This window comes from Rattus norvegicus, chromosome 19 (genome assembly GCF_036323735.1).
Source record: "Rattus norvegicus strain BN/NHsdMcwi chromosome 19, GRCr8, whole genome shotgun sequence".
NCBI classification, from domain to species: Eukaryota; Metazoa; Chordata; class Mammalia; order Rodentia; family Muridae; genus Rattus; species Rattus norvegicus.
Window position 1 is genome coordinate 71700216 of NC_086037.1, and position 13895 is coordinate 71714110.

General features: G+C 45.8%; 1 long non-coding RNA gene across 3 annotated transcripts in view; it reads right to left on the reverse strand.

Annotated features, from left to right (window-relative positions):
• The window catches only part of LOC120098517 (uncharacterized), a 14769-nt gene continuing 874 nt past the window's right edge, over nt 1-13895 (reverse strand). The window contains exons 2-5 of one of the 3 annotated variants that reach the window (XR_005496776.2): nt 5177-13698; nt 4024-4132; nt 2989-3361; nt 2-790 (exon numbers count right to left, since the gene is read on the reverse strand). This is a non-coding gene — a long non-coding RNA (uncharacterized LOC120098517). Of the gene's footprint in view, nt 791-2988; nt 13699-13895 lie in introns of all 3 variants that reach the window. The other 2 variants (XR_005496775.2, XR_010060538.1) reach the window with 2 other exon arrangements.

Sequence of the window (13895 nt, forward strand, 5' to 3'; positions counted from 1 at the left end):
ACAGAAGCAGGACTCTATCTGTGCTTGAGCTCTGAATGATGCTTCTGTGTTGTCCTGGTGTGCTGCTCCTGAACCATTGCTCTCTCCGGGCCTCTCCAATCCAGGAAGTACACCTACTTTCAGCCTCCTCTGAACATGGCTACTCTTGTACAAATGGTCTCATGATACACTATAGCCTGGCCTTTCTGCTGTCTCCAGGTGTCCTAGGGCTAGCTGCCCACTGGATGTCACCCCAAAGTTCCACCCAAGCTGCTCATCAGTAGCTCCCGGGACTCCCGTGTTTGTTGGTGCAATATGGCCAGTCTCTGTCCAACTGACCCAAGGCCTCAATGACCCTGAGGTGTCTGAGGGCCTATCTGTTCACCTTCAGAATCTCTCCTCCCACAAAAAGGGGCTATACATTGCTTGTGGGAATGTGAAACCATCCAGCCACTATGGAAGTCGGTGTGGAGGTTTCCCAAAAATCAAGAAATAGGCCTGTAGGCATAAGTCTTTTCCCAACCTACTTTAATAAACATTTAACCTCCCCTCTAACCCTCCAACTGCCAAGGTAGTAGAAGAGAAACGTTATTAGGACATGGGGGGGGGGATGCGAGGGGGGGTAGACCTGTCTACAAATAGTTCTTTGGAGGCAAGTCCAATTTTCATTGCCAGGATATCCGCAATTCAGTTCAGTAGCAAACACTAAATCATGAATCAGCAGCTCCAGTCCAGTCCACTTGGCCATCACCACACGTGAATCAGCGAGGGAAGTTCAATCCAGAAGAAACCATGAGACTCACCAACCAGCCTGTGGAAGCAGCAAGAAGCCACAGGAACCTCACAAGAAGTTCTTTGGCAAGTTTCTCTCTATGGCATCACCACAAACAGAGCTCAGCAATGCAACGTAAGGTGAACCAATACATGCGTGTCAGCAATGCTCGTGAGGTGGACTAATGCATGCATGCATGTCCATCAGTGAAGAATAGCCAGGTAGAGCAAAGTGAACCAGTGCTTGAGCTCCCACTGTCTGTGGGGTCATATTTATATTCATTCTAAACATCATGTATTCTTTCACATGTCTGCTTTAGCAAAACATCCTTTCACCTGTGTGCCCCAGCAAACCGTCATTTGATATAACCGACTTTCCAAAGAAATCAGAAGTTTCCACTTCTTAGATTCATGATAAGGCCAGTTACACCATTCCAGAGGATTTACTCAGAGTGTTACAAGTTCATAGTCACAGAGACAGACCTGCACATCCATGTTTACTATAGCATGCTTCACAATGGCTAAGCCATGGAGCCTACTAGATAGCAGAGAAATTAATAAAAAAAAAAAAAAAGTCATGTATCCACAGGGAATCTTTTTCAGCCATAGAGAACAGCAACATTGTATCATTTATGGGATAACCGATGCAATGGGAGACGGCTAGGAGAATTGAGAAGGTCTCAGAAACACAGATGTGTTTTCTCTCATAGGTGGTTCATACATCTCGTATAACTACATATCGAATCATATATGTACATAGTAAATGAAAGTGGATACGAATTTGTCTAGGGAAACTGAGGGTACTAATACTGGAGGAGCTAATGAAGGAAGAATGTGGAGGGGAGCAGAATATGCCCAACACATTATATATGCCTGTAAGAAATCTTTAAATAATTAAATAGGAGAGTGAAGAGATGGCTTAGTGGCTAAAGCCACTGGCTGTTCTTGCAGAGGATCCAGGTTTAGTTCCTGGCACCCAAACGGTGACTCACAGCCATCTGTAACTCCAGCTCCAGGGGACCCAGCGCCCTCTTCTGGCCTCTGTGGGCATTGCATGCATTTGGTGCACAGACATACATTCCCGAAAAACACTCATAAAAAATAAATAAAGTAAGTAAACACTTTAATAAACAAACAGAACATGCCTCCTTATTCAGACCTCTTCCTTCCCACGCCCACTGCTAACCCCCGTGGCAAGGTCTGTCACAGCATCTGTCCCTGTCCTCATGTATCTCACGGGTCCTCTTTTTTTCTTTCTGGAAGGGAACTCCCATCTTAGCGAGCCCATCACCACCTCTGGCCTCCCAGGACCCTCATCTTTCCCAACCATCCCTCAACCTTCCTTTTGTCACATTCCAAGGAAAAACCTGGATGCCCTCAGACTCCTCCACCACTGGGAACAAGTCTCCCTCCTACCTCCACGTCCCCAGCACTTTATTACAATTGGCTGAGACTCTCCTCTCCTGTGAGAACAGGGATGCAGGTGGGGGTGGGGGGACTGAAAACGTGGGACGCTGGTAGGAGTAAACCTCTAATACATTACATCCTCGGGTGCTAGACTGGGGGTTCCCACAGACCTTTGGGTCCCAGTGCTTTGCCAACTGAATGATGACTTAGGTTCTCACAGAGCACGACTCTCTAGACTAACCCCATAGTGCATGAGGCTACAGAGACTCCAGGTCAGAGTCTGGTGGCCAGGCTTACCTGGTTCCTTCACATACAACTTCACGTAAAGGAGCCAAAGGTCAGGGCACTGACTCAGAGTTGCTCCAGCTCCCACTGGGAGGAAGGAGATATCCTGCTCATATCAGGTCCCTGGGTTTGAGGCCTGATCTCAAAGCACACCGCCATCAATCCACCCTGTTCCTCTAATCCTCCTCCAAGCCTCTGTTCCTGAGTTTATGGCAGGAGAGCTGAGGATACAGCACCTCACCCTGCCTCGAGCGGCTTCTGAACCATCACGGAGTGAGACGCCGGGCAGAGAGATGGGAGGAAGAAACAGGAGAACTCTGCAAGCTCGCAGGCCGGCTAGCTTAGTGCCAAATAAGAGACCCTGTTTCAAACACTGACACCCCAAGTTGTCCAATAACTTCCACTGTGGTGTGCAGCCCACCCACATACACCACACATACACATTAAGAGAAAGAAAGAGAGGAGGAGGAGGAGCTCCAGTTCCTAACCAAGACAAGCAAGAAGGAACTTGCTGCGGAGACTGAAGGCCTCCTGACAGCCACTTACCTTTCTAAAGCTGCTGAGAGATGACTCCCATCCATCAAAGAGAGAGGTGTGTCGTGGGAAAGGAAGAGGTTCAGTTAGTGCTTGTGATTGCTACTCTAGGAGCCTGAACCTTTCCGTTTCTGTTGGAGAGAAAGGGCGTCATCTTTCTTCAACACTGTATCCCTAACCCCTACTGACGGAAATGTCATGTTTCCAAGATGTGAGATGTGTCTCCACCAGCTAGGTGAGCCCCAGGGAGTGGACAGGGCTATGCTGACTGACCCAGGGAACTCTAATGGGAAGGGAGGCCTGTGTTAGCTGTTTTCACTCACCCCTTCCCCTCCTGTCTCTCACCCTGCAGTCTGGAGCCTTTGGGTCCCGGAGGCTGTGAGACCTGCAGAGAGAGAATGGACTTCCAGAAAGGCTTCCAGAAGGAATAGAAGCCCATCCTCCAGCCCAGGGTGGGACTGATAAAATTAGAACTTTAGCCTTGTGGGTAGGGAGAGGACACCCAGCATCTACATAAAAACCTTGATGGTCAGCTAGTCTTACTGAGTAAGTTGGCTCCAAGGAAAGGTCCTGTCTCGAAAACTAAGGCGGAATCAGCAAAATGGCTCATGAGGTAAGGGTGCTTGTCTCCAAGCTGATTGTCCCCTGATCTCCATACATGTGCCATGGCATGCCTGCCTGCCATGTTACCTACATGTTACCTACATGTTACCTGCATGTTACCTATATGACATACATACCAAATAAATAAATAGATTTAATTTTTTAAAAAATAAACAGAGTGAATAATGATTAAATAAGACACTGACGTTGGCCTCTGACCATCATTGTTTTTATGTTGGTGCTAGGTGTCCTGTCCCTACCCACAAGGCTGAAGTTCTAATTATCAGTCCCAGGTTGGAGGATGGCTTCTTCACTTTCTGAATGTTGGATTCTCCCTCTGCAGGTCTCATGACCTCCTGATTATAGGTCCAAAGGCTCCAGGTTGCAGGGTGAGAAACAGGGGGTGAGGAGACTGGAGGGAGGGGTTGGAAAATGGGAGCTCACTGAAAAGCTGGTTCTGAAAGCAGAATGGACACCTCCCCATTTCAGACACAGTACATCTGTCTCAGGGTGTCCTCCGAGGCTCTTCTCTGGGTAGAACTGGTCTCTAATTCTGTGAGAAAAGACATCAACAAAACAGCCCAAGAGTGAAAACGTTGTACTCTTGAGAACAGCCAGAAGGAAGCTGTTTTCAGCAGAGGTAACTAGTGGTTATCCCATGGTATGAAAACACCCACAGTGGGAAGAAGCCCAGAGCTTGACCAGGCAGAGAAAGCACATTCAGAAATCCAGCTGTTGGCCTCAACTTCTCTAGTTTCTGTTGGATATTTTAAGTCCCAGATCAGATGATGTTTTCTTGTTTATTTGTCTCCCTGACTGTTGATTGAGGTTGGGTGTGGCGGCCCATGATTTTAATCAGCCCTTGGGAGGCAGAAGCAAAAGGATCTTTCTGAGTTTTGTAGCCAGCGTGGTCTGTGTATTAAGTTCCAGACAGCCAGCGCTACAAAATAGAGAAGCCTGTCTCAAAATAAAACAAGGCCAGGCAGTAGGGGTGCACTTTAATCCCAGCACTCGGGAGGCAGAGCCAGGTAGCTCTTTGTGAGTTTGAGCCCAGCCTAACCTACAAAATGAATTCCTGAATAGTCAGTGCTACTCAAAGAAACCCTGCCCCACTCCTCCAATAAAAAAGAAAAGAAAAAAAAAAGGGAAGGAAGAAAGAAAAGAAAAACAGACTCAGTAAAAAAATAATCTATGAAGCATATTTTACTCAAAATCACTTTTTTTATTGAAGCAGAATCTCATATAGTTCAGACTAACTTCAAACTCACTGTGCGACTGAGGATAAGTGTTGTGGGGTATCCACCAAAGAAGAACACTAGGACATGGGTTTAAGCCAATAGAAAGCCTTTATTGGCCAGTCAATGACTACAGTAAGTGTTCAGAATCCCAGTGTAGTACTAAGCCTTTCTCTAGGTGAGCTTTTAAACACAAAACCCATATTCTTGGTTGACATACTTTGGTTAACAAAAACAGTTATCAAGAAGCTAAAAAGCAGAGTTAACACATTTAGAGACTTCCCAGAAATATGTGGGCTTTAATGGACCAGGCCCTTGTTTTAGTTTTGGCAAGGGGTGCTGCCTATGAGCTGAGGTACAACCTGCGTGGAACTTGCATCACAGGGTCAGTTGTTCAAAGGTCTGGGCTGTCACATGACCTTGATCTCTTGATCCTCCCTCGTAGGTCCTGGGATGTATCAGCACAACCTGCTCAAATCATACCTAAAAGAGGAAAACATGATTCTGTTCATGGGAAGTTTTAAGAGACTTTGAATAGGACTGGAGCTGTGGTTCAATGATAGAGGATTGATTGCCTTGTATATACAAGGCCTTGGCTTCTATATCTAGCACCAGATGGAGAAATAGAGATTACATGGAGGCTTTCCCTAAAAGCAGGAAAAATTTGAACCCAGGAAGACTCATCAGACCCAGGTCTTAGTCTTATCTTCTCTACTGCCAAATTGTGTTTTTGTATGAGTAGGTAGGTAGGTAGGTATGTAGGTAGGTATACATGCATGTGGAAGATAGAATGACCTTGGGTGTCATTACTCAGGGTTTTGGGGGCAGGGTCTACCTATAAGCTAGAATGGCTGCTGACATCTGATCTACCTGTAAGCTAGCATGGCTGCAGATATCTGGTCTACCTGTAGGCTAGAATGGACACTGATCTGGTCTGCCTGTAAACTAGCATGGCTGTTGACATTTGTCTACCTGTAGGCTAGAATAGACATTGACATCTGGTCTACCTGTAAATTAGCATAGCTGCTGACATCTGGACTACCTGTAAGCTAGAATGGCCTCAGACATCACTCATCTGCTGTCTTCATCCTTTTTCACATGGATTCTAGGGATCGAACTCAGGTCCTTGTGCTCACAAGACAAGCACCCTACTAACTGAACCATACTTCTACCTTTTAGTCTCTTCTTGGATAGTCCTATTTTTTTAAGGGCTAATGCTACTTGACTCCTAATCTCCCTTAAACTTTTCCAAAGATGGAAAAAAAAAAGAAATCATTACGTATGTTTATTACAGTAGGACTCATTAGCACTACAGGCAGCCATTTGATCCAAGTTACTGTCGAGGGTCTAGGGCTCTGATTTTTACTATACCTTGAGACAGTTTAGTTATTTCATCTTGAATTAATTATATCATGATTATTGCAGATATATTAAAGGAAATAATGACAGAATGGCTTAGACTTGGATGCAAATAGCAGAAAGGGAATGTGTATTAAAGACTCCTTCAGGCTGGAGATATGGCTCAGCAGTTAAGAACATTGACTGCCCTTCTAGAGGTCCTGAGTTCAATTCCCAGCAACCACAGTGTAGCTCACAACCATCTGTGATGTGATGAAGAGGATACCCTCTTCTGGTGTGTCTGAAAACAGCTACAGTGTACTCATATACATTAAATAAATAAATCTTAAAAAAAAAGACTCCTTCAATACTCACTGCGCCCCCATCTCTGCCAAGAGGCCAGTCATGTCCCTTGTGTGAACAATGAAAGCCAGCAATGGGGCTGAGGGTGTTTGGGTTCAATAAGTTATGGAGTCCTCTGGGAGCTATGGTCTTCATTTCAGACGGGGACAATCTGGATGTGTCAGGGGCTCAGAGGGGGGATGAGGTGGTCACCAGGCAGAGTTGTGGTACCTTTGGGAGGTATGAGCGTGTGTTCTGCACAGTTGAGGAATGGTGCAGGGCTATCCTGTCAAAGCTTTTCCCCTAAAGTTTCAGGTTTTATGGTGGTCATTCAGTGCCTGGAGTAGAAGAACAAAAGGCCTTTGATGTCATCTTGACACAGTTACTGACTGTGGTCATCATGGGGTGCTTTCACTGTCTCCAGGAAGGTGGCGCTGTTTCTGACAGAAGTTTTGATTCAAGGCAAAGCAGCAAAAGATGAGCCCAGTGTGGGCAGGATGGTGCAGACACCATGCACAGCCTCATTCCAGGTTATTATTATTATTATTATTATTATTATTATTATTATTATTAATTTGTTGTGGTTCTTTTGAGGCGGAGTCTCAGGTAGCCCAAGCTAGCTTTACTATGTAGCCAAGGGTGACAAAGGGTTCTGAAATACTAACCACAGGACCCAAACTAAAGAAGACCACAAAGATGGGGTCTCCAGTCTTCTTTAACACCCTCAAAGAGGATGGCCAAGAAGGAACCATCATTCTTGTTTCCTTAGTGTCTTTGTTTTCAGTCTATCATGGTAAAGACAAAAAAAAAAAAAAGTAGTTGTTTCAAAATCTTAGATGAATCAGAAAGTGGGCTCATTGAGACGGTGTGTCTCTATACCCCGAAGAAAATATTTTGAGATTGTTCTACTATTCTATGTTACCTTAGGTACCCATTCCTTGTCTCCATTTATTCTCTGACACCCCCCCCCCGAGACTTACCTAATGGAGAAGAGTGAAAAAGGAGGGAAAAGAGGGAACACACTGTGGATGCCAGGCTCCATCTGCCAAAAGAACTGGGAAGTGGGTGAGCCAAGCTATGGCCAGGTGGTCTACTTTCAGCTGAGAGCAGAAAATGAATAACCAAATTGCCAGTGCGTCAGCCAAACGTATTCAGCTGTGTCTGATGGGCCAAGAGGGAGACAAGTGCTTGGCATGTCCACGCCAGCAGACAGGTGTGCCAGGCCTGATGCGTGTTTGGAGAAAAGCTGCTTTCCAGATGAGGGCTAGTTTTTCAGGACAACAACAGTTAGCATCCCCCCACCTTTAAGACCAAAGAGGAGGAAGTAGGAAAAAGCAGAAAATGAGAGTGGGGGCGGGGGTAGACCAGATGGCTGCCTGGAACCCAAGAGACTGTTCAATAAAGATCAGAGGTGGAAAGATGAAACAGTTACCTAGATACATTAGGCAAAAATAAAAAGAGGTGATGGGAGCTGGTGGCCAAGGACAGTTAGTTGTCTCCACCGTTAAACTACCAGACAGTTAACCAGGCGTGCCAGCTTGCGGGAGAGCAACATCGAGCTAAGGCTGAGTGGGTTTAGAAGTTCGTGCGTTCTTCTCCCTTCTTAGCAGTCATTGGATATGGAGTTAAGCCATTCAACCAGGTAATAATAGAACCAAAACATCAAATTAGAGGTGGCTTGTAACCAGGAGACATTAAACAGGACAAGACAGACTACACTTTTACCTTTTCCATTGGGCATGGAGTTAGGGAAACTAGGCTGTGTTCGTTTATTCATTCAATCACTATTCAGTGAGCACGTGCGGCTATATTGATTAACTAGAACAGAACCTTGCTCTTAAGGAGCTAATATCCTGAAACAACATTTTCGTTAATGAGGTAGATCATGCCTGTAATCCCAGCACTCAGGAGACTGAGGAAAGTGGTTATTGTGAACTTGAGGAGAGCCTTATTATTTAGAAGACACCATCTCCAATATGTATGGTATATATTTGTAAACCATTTAATCCTGTCAATAAACTGGTGAGTTAGTGAGCCTTACTCTCACTTTATGGCTGAGAAAGAACAAACTCAAGACATGTATGTGTTGCACGTAGTACCCTCTCGTCCTAGACAGACCTAGACTTGACCCATGTTTCTCGTTTCTAAAATACACTTCTTTTTTCCATATATCCATTTTAAGGTTCTGTTTTGTTTTGTTTTGTTTTTTTAGAACTTAGACACTTGAATGAGTCCTGTGAAGTCTACAGAATGAAGATACAGATATAAAAGTAAAAGTATCTGATATGGGAGCAGGGGTTATATCATGATACTCACACATGGGCTGGGGGAGGGATTACAAGAAAGAGGAAGTTTGTGGGTGGAAACTATGAACTCAACTTTAATAATAATTTTTGAAGGCCTTCTAGGACACACAGAAGAAATAAACAGCAGTCGCTGAGAAAGGCAAGAGTGGAACCCTACTGAATGGCCCTGGCTAGAAAGCTAGCTCTGAACGTCAAAAGAAGTGATGGGAGGAGTCTATAACGAGAAATAGAAAGAGAAGCCAAAAGAGGACCAAGGAATTGTAGGAAGTTCTCCCTTTAAAGAAAATGAGGAAGATGGAAAGGAAGGAGAGGTTGGGAGACCCTAGAGTCTCAAGCTCCCCAGCACCCAGGAGAGTTTCAAACAGAGAGAGAGAGAGAGAGAGAGAGAGAGAGAGAGAGAGAGAGAGAGAGATCCAAACTCTTCAAAGGACCAGACAGGATAAGGACCAAGCGAAGCCTGCTATAGAACTGAGAACATGGCTTACATAGAGCCCTGAGTTCAGTCCCCAGCACCTCATAAACCAGGCAGGGTGGAGAATGCCTGTCATCCTAATACTTGGAAAGTGGAGGCAGGAGGATCAAAAGTTCAAGACCATCCTCAGCTACCAAAAAAAAAAAAAAAAAAAAAAAAAAAGAGCTCGAAGGCCACCCTGAGCTATACAAGGCCCTGTTGTGTTTTATTTCTTAAAACCTTACTTGGGCAAGTCGGGTGGTTCTCACACCACCATTTAAACACAAGCGTGTGTTTCAGCAATGGACGCAGCAAGCTTGGGTTGCCCATTCAGATATTCTGGCAATAAAAGGGAGGAAAAGGCGGAGCGAGGAGAAAGTTTTTATGGAAAGTTCCGGCTGGGCTGCATAGTTTAAAACATCATAAATCTCTTCCTGCGTCTCTATTTTTTTCCATTCCCCATCCCTCTTCACACTTCTCCAGTGAGGTGTAAACTCGCCCTGGCCAAGCTAATCCATCAGGACGAGACACTGATCCGAGCTTGTCAGTGTGGATCTGGAGCGGGAGAAAAGAAACACACGGGTCGATAAACTGTCCTAGCAAGAATTTTCACCTCAGAAGTAGCACCGTCTAGATGAATGGTTAGAAAAGAGGGAAGGCTGCAGAAATAAGAAGCAGGCTGCATCTGTGTAGACGACGGTTGGATGAGTTTGTAGGAAAGGCTGTAGTGTCTAGGGAGAGGTTGAAAATGATTTACAATTCTAGGCAAATTTGAAGAGGAAGACCTCCAGGTCACATCAGGGAAGGCCTATTGGAGAGAAAAGACAGGAAAGCTTAAGAGAGTAAAGGTGAGAAGTCTGTCAGGGCGAAACTAAAGACTGAAAAACAGAGCACACTTGGAAACTCAAACCAGTGGTGCGAGTAACGCAAACCATAAACAACATCTCTCCGGGCTCTGAAAATGGTTCCATGGGTAAGAGAGCTTGCTGCACAAACATGAGGATCTGAGTTTGAATCCCCGTGTAAACAGTCTGTCGTGGCTTCACTCGCTTGTAACCCCACTCTCTTCTGGTCCCCATGGGCACTGCCCTTACACATGCATACCTGCACAGATATGCATGTACATGTAAAACAAGGGCTGGAGAGATGGCTCAGTGGTTAAGAGCACTGTCTGCTCTTCCAGAGGTCCTGAGTTCAATTCCCAGCAACCACATGGTGGCTCACAACCATCTGTAATGAGATCAGATGCCCTCTTCTGGTGTGTCTGAGGACAGCTACAGCGTACATATACATAATAAATACATTTTAAAAAAAGTAAAACAAAATAACGACTCAGTAAATATGGCATTACTAGGAATAAAGAACATCTCTTTGTAACCAAAGTTCAATTCCCACGAGGCTGTACCATAAAATTGAACACATTTACCTCAAAAATATGCAAATAGTGATGCATCTGTCTGAGATAACCCCAGAGTCACTGTGGGAGACACTGGTATATCTCTATCAATATCTACCATGATGTCCGGTCAAATCAGCTGTGGCATGAAGGAATCCAACATGGCCGAAAGCCAGGGGCTAGTGGAGCCGCAGAGTTCTGTGTATTAGCAGCTCCCGGTGGCGATTGGGAATGAAATTGCAATAAGCATCTATTTATGAACACATTTTGATAGCAGAACAACATAGCAAATCAAAGGACTTTTCCTCTGGAGTCAGAATGGGAGGAGAGGGGGGAAGCTCAGGGTGAACAGCCTAATTCTTGACCAGGCTGATACGGACATGAGAGGTCATTATCTTAAAACCTTGTCTTAGGGTTGCTTATCATACATCTTCAAAAGGCTTGAAAGAAAGAAGGGAAGGGGGGAGGTAGGAAGGGTAAGAGAGATCTTGGAGGAAGGAAAGACAGGAGTCTAGGTAGTGGGGGACACGTGGCCTCCGTTTTTGCAATAATGCATGGGGCAAGGCTTCCTGGAGATATAAAGAGCTTGCTAGGCCTGGACAAGATGTAGCTGTGAGAAACATGGTCGTCTGTGAGTCTTCAGAGGTGGGGGAATTGATTGCCAGGAAGACACTACCTTACCCAGGGCACAACTAAAGTCAGATACTCCACCGGTGAGGTGGTTTTTAAAGACGAGGAACCGGGGCTGAGCATATAGCTCAGTGGTAAAGTGCTTGCCTAGCATGTGTGAGGTCTTGGGTTTAATCCCCAATGCTATAGTACATGCAAACAAGACAAGGAACCATAATCCCATTCATCAGTGTGTCTAGTTCCCAATCCCGAAGCCTAGAGAGGCATGGTTAGATGTAGCGATCACTCAGAACAGACAGGGTGCAATGTAAGGGCAGCCGCCTCTTTGGCTCAGCCAGTGAACACAGAGTGAGCAATGACCCAGTGGTGTTGCAGGATAAACTAAAAATCCAGGCTTCTGATTTTTTTTTCTTAAATGTTAAAAATTAAATCAAGTTGCCAGGCATGCTGGTGTATGCCTTTAATCCCAGCATGTGGGAGGCAGAGGCAGGAGGATCTCTGTGAGTTTGAGGCCAGACTGGTCTACAAAGTAAGTTCTAGGACAGCCAGGGCTACATACAGAGAAACCCTGTCTCGAGAAACAAACAAAGGAATTACATCAAGTTATTATAAATGTGCTTCTGGAAAATCAAAGCCCATTCTGTGGCTCAGGTGAGACTGGTGGTATAAGGGTATTAGGTGACACAGCAGAACTGTCATGGAATATGTCTCCTTGTACTAGACATTCTTGGGAGCCACAGCAGCAACCAGTTAGAATTTGGGGTGTGGCAGAAACGAAGAGGACTCAAAATATAAGAGGGATCGCCCCAAAGTCTACAAGGGCATAATGACCAAAAGACCACAGTGTCGTTTCTATGGAAATAAAGAGAAGCCAAGAGAAACAGGAAAGATATAAAGATAGAAAGTTGGAGGCTGTGAAGATGGTTCAGCCAGTAAAAGTGCAGCCAAGCCAGACTGACTTGAGTTCAAACCTCAAGTGTTTTCTCAAGGTGGAGAAGAGTGTTTTCCTTTGACCTACACACAGAGACACACAGAGATACACAGAGACGTAGACAGTGCATGTGGTGTATACACAAATAAACAAAATGTAACGAAAATTAAAAGGAAAAGGAGGAGGAAATGAAGAAGTAAAAGAGGAAGAGGAGGAAGAAGAGAGAAGGAGGAAGAAGGGAAAGAGGAGGAAGAAAGTTTGAAGAGAGTTTCAGAACTCAATGGCTTCAGAAGTAAACAGTTCTTCATGATGGCTGGTCTTTACATTCATTGCTTTCAGCTCTCTCTCTCTCTCTCTCTCTCTCTCTCTCTCTCTCTCCCTCTCTGTGTGTATTCTTTCTCTGTATGTGTCTCTGTCTTTGTTTCCTATCAACACCTCTCTCTGTCTCTTTCTCTCTCTGTGTATTCTTTCTCTGTATGTGTCTCTGTCTCTGTCTCTGTCTCTGTCTCTGTCTCTGTCTCTCTCCTCTTTGTGTGTCTATCACTGTTTGTCTCTCTCTGCGTCTGTCTGACTCCCCACCCCCATTACGTTCTAACATCCTGCAAAGAACCTAAGGTGTGTGTCAGGCAAAGCTATCCTAGACTGCTAGAGTCCTGGGGCCACACTGTCATCTCTGCTTGGCCCAGCGGCCTCAGAGGTACCAAGCTCATCCACTGAGTCTGCCTGGGTACTTCAGTTGTGGAGTCAGGCCTGGCTGATCATAGCCACCAACACCGGGCCTACGTTCCATCTGCTGGGCCCCATATGGCTGCCTTCCAAGAAGTAGGTGCTGGAGCTGAGGAAGCCGAGAGCAGGGTGAGGGAGACTGGTCAACAGTCGAGCAGCTGGAGGGAGGAGGGCTGGCAAACAAAACAGCAGACCTCAGGGAAATTAGGCTTTGGCTGAGCAAAGTTCAGCCTTGTTTTCTCAGAAAGCAGAGCTGGGGTGAGCCACCCTTAAGAACAGGGGAAAGAGCAACGGATCTGAGTATCAGCTTCCCAAGACTGACAGGCTTGGGCCACACGAGCGCTCTTGAGGTGACCTGCCCCTCGGGGGACGAAGACGGGCAGCAACTCTGGGTGAGACCGACAAACGCTTGCCGTACAAGCGTAAAGACCCAAGTTCTGATCCCCAGTGCCCACTTAAACTACCCGGGTGGTGGTATGCATCTGTAACTCCAGCCCTGACAGGGATAGAGGTGTGAATCCTGTGATTCCATCCGGTGTGGTCAGTCAGGGAGCTTCACATGCGGCAGGAGACCCTGTTTCCAAAGATGAGGTGAAGAGCTTTAAAAAATGGCTGCAGAGGTGGCGGCTCAGTGGTTAAGAGCACCGACTGCTCTCCCAGAGGTCCTGAATTCCATTCCCAGCAACCACAGGGTGGCTCACAACCATCTGTAACGGGATCCGATGCCCTCTTCTGGTGTGTCTGAAGACAGCTACAGTGTATTCCTGTACATAAAATAAACAAATAAATTTACAAAAAAAAAGGCTCAATGGTGCGTGGGGCCTGACAAGCCAGATCTGATTCCCCGGGCCACACAGGTAGGGGAGAACTGATTCCCACAGCCAGACTTGCATGTCAGAGAGGCCCCAGCTCCTCCCGCTTTCCTAACCCACGCTGGGGTTACAGGTTGCACTCCACCACA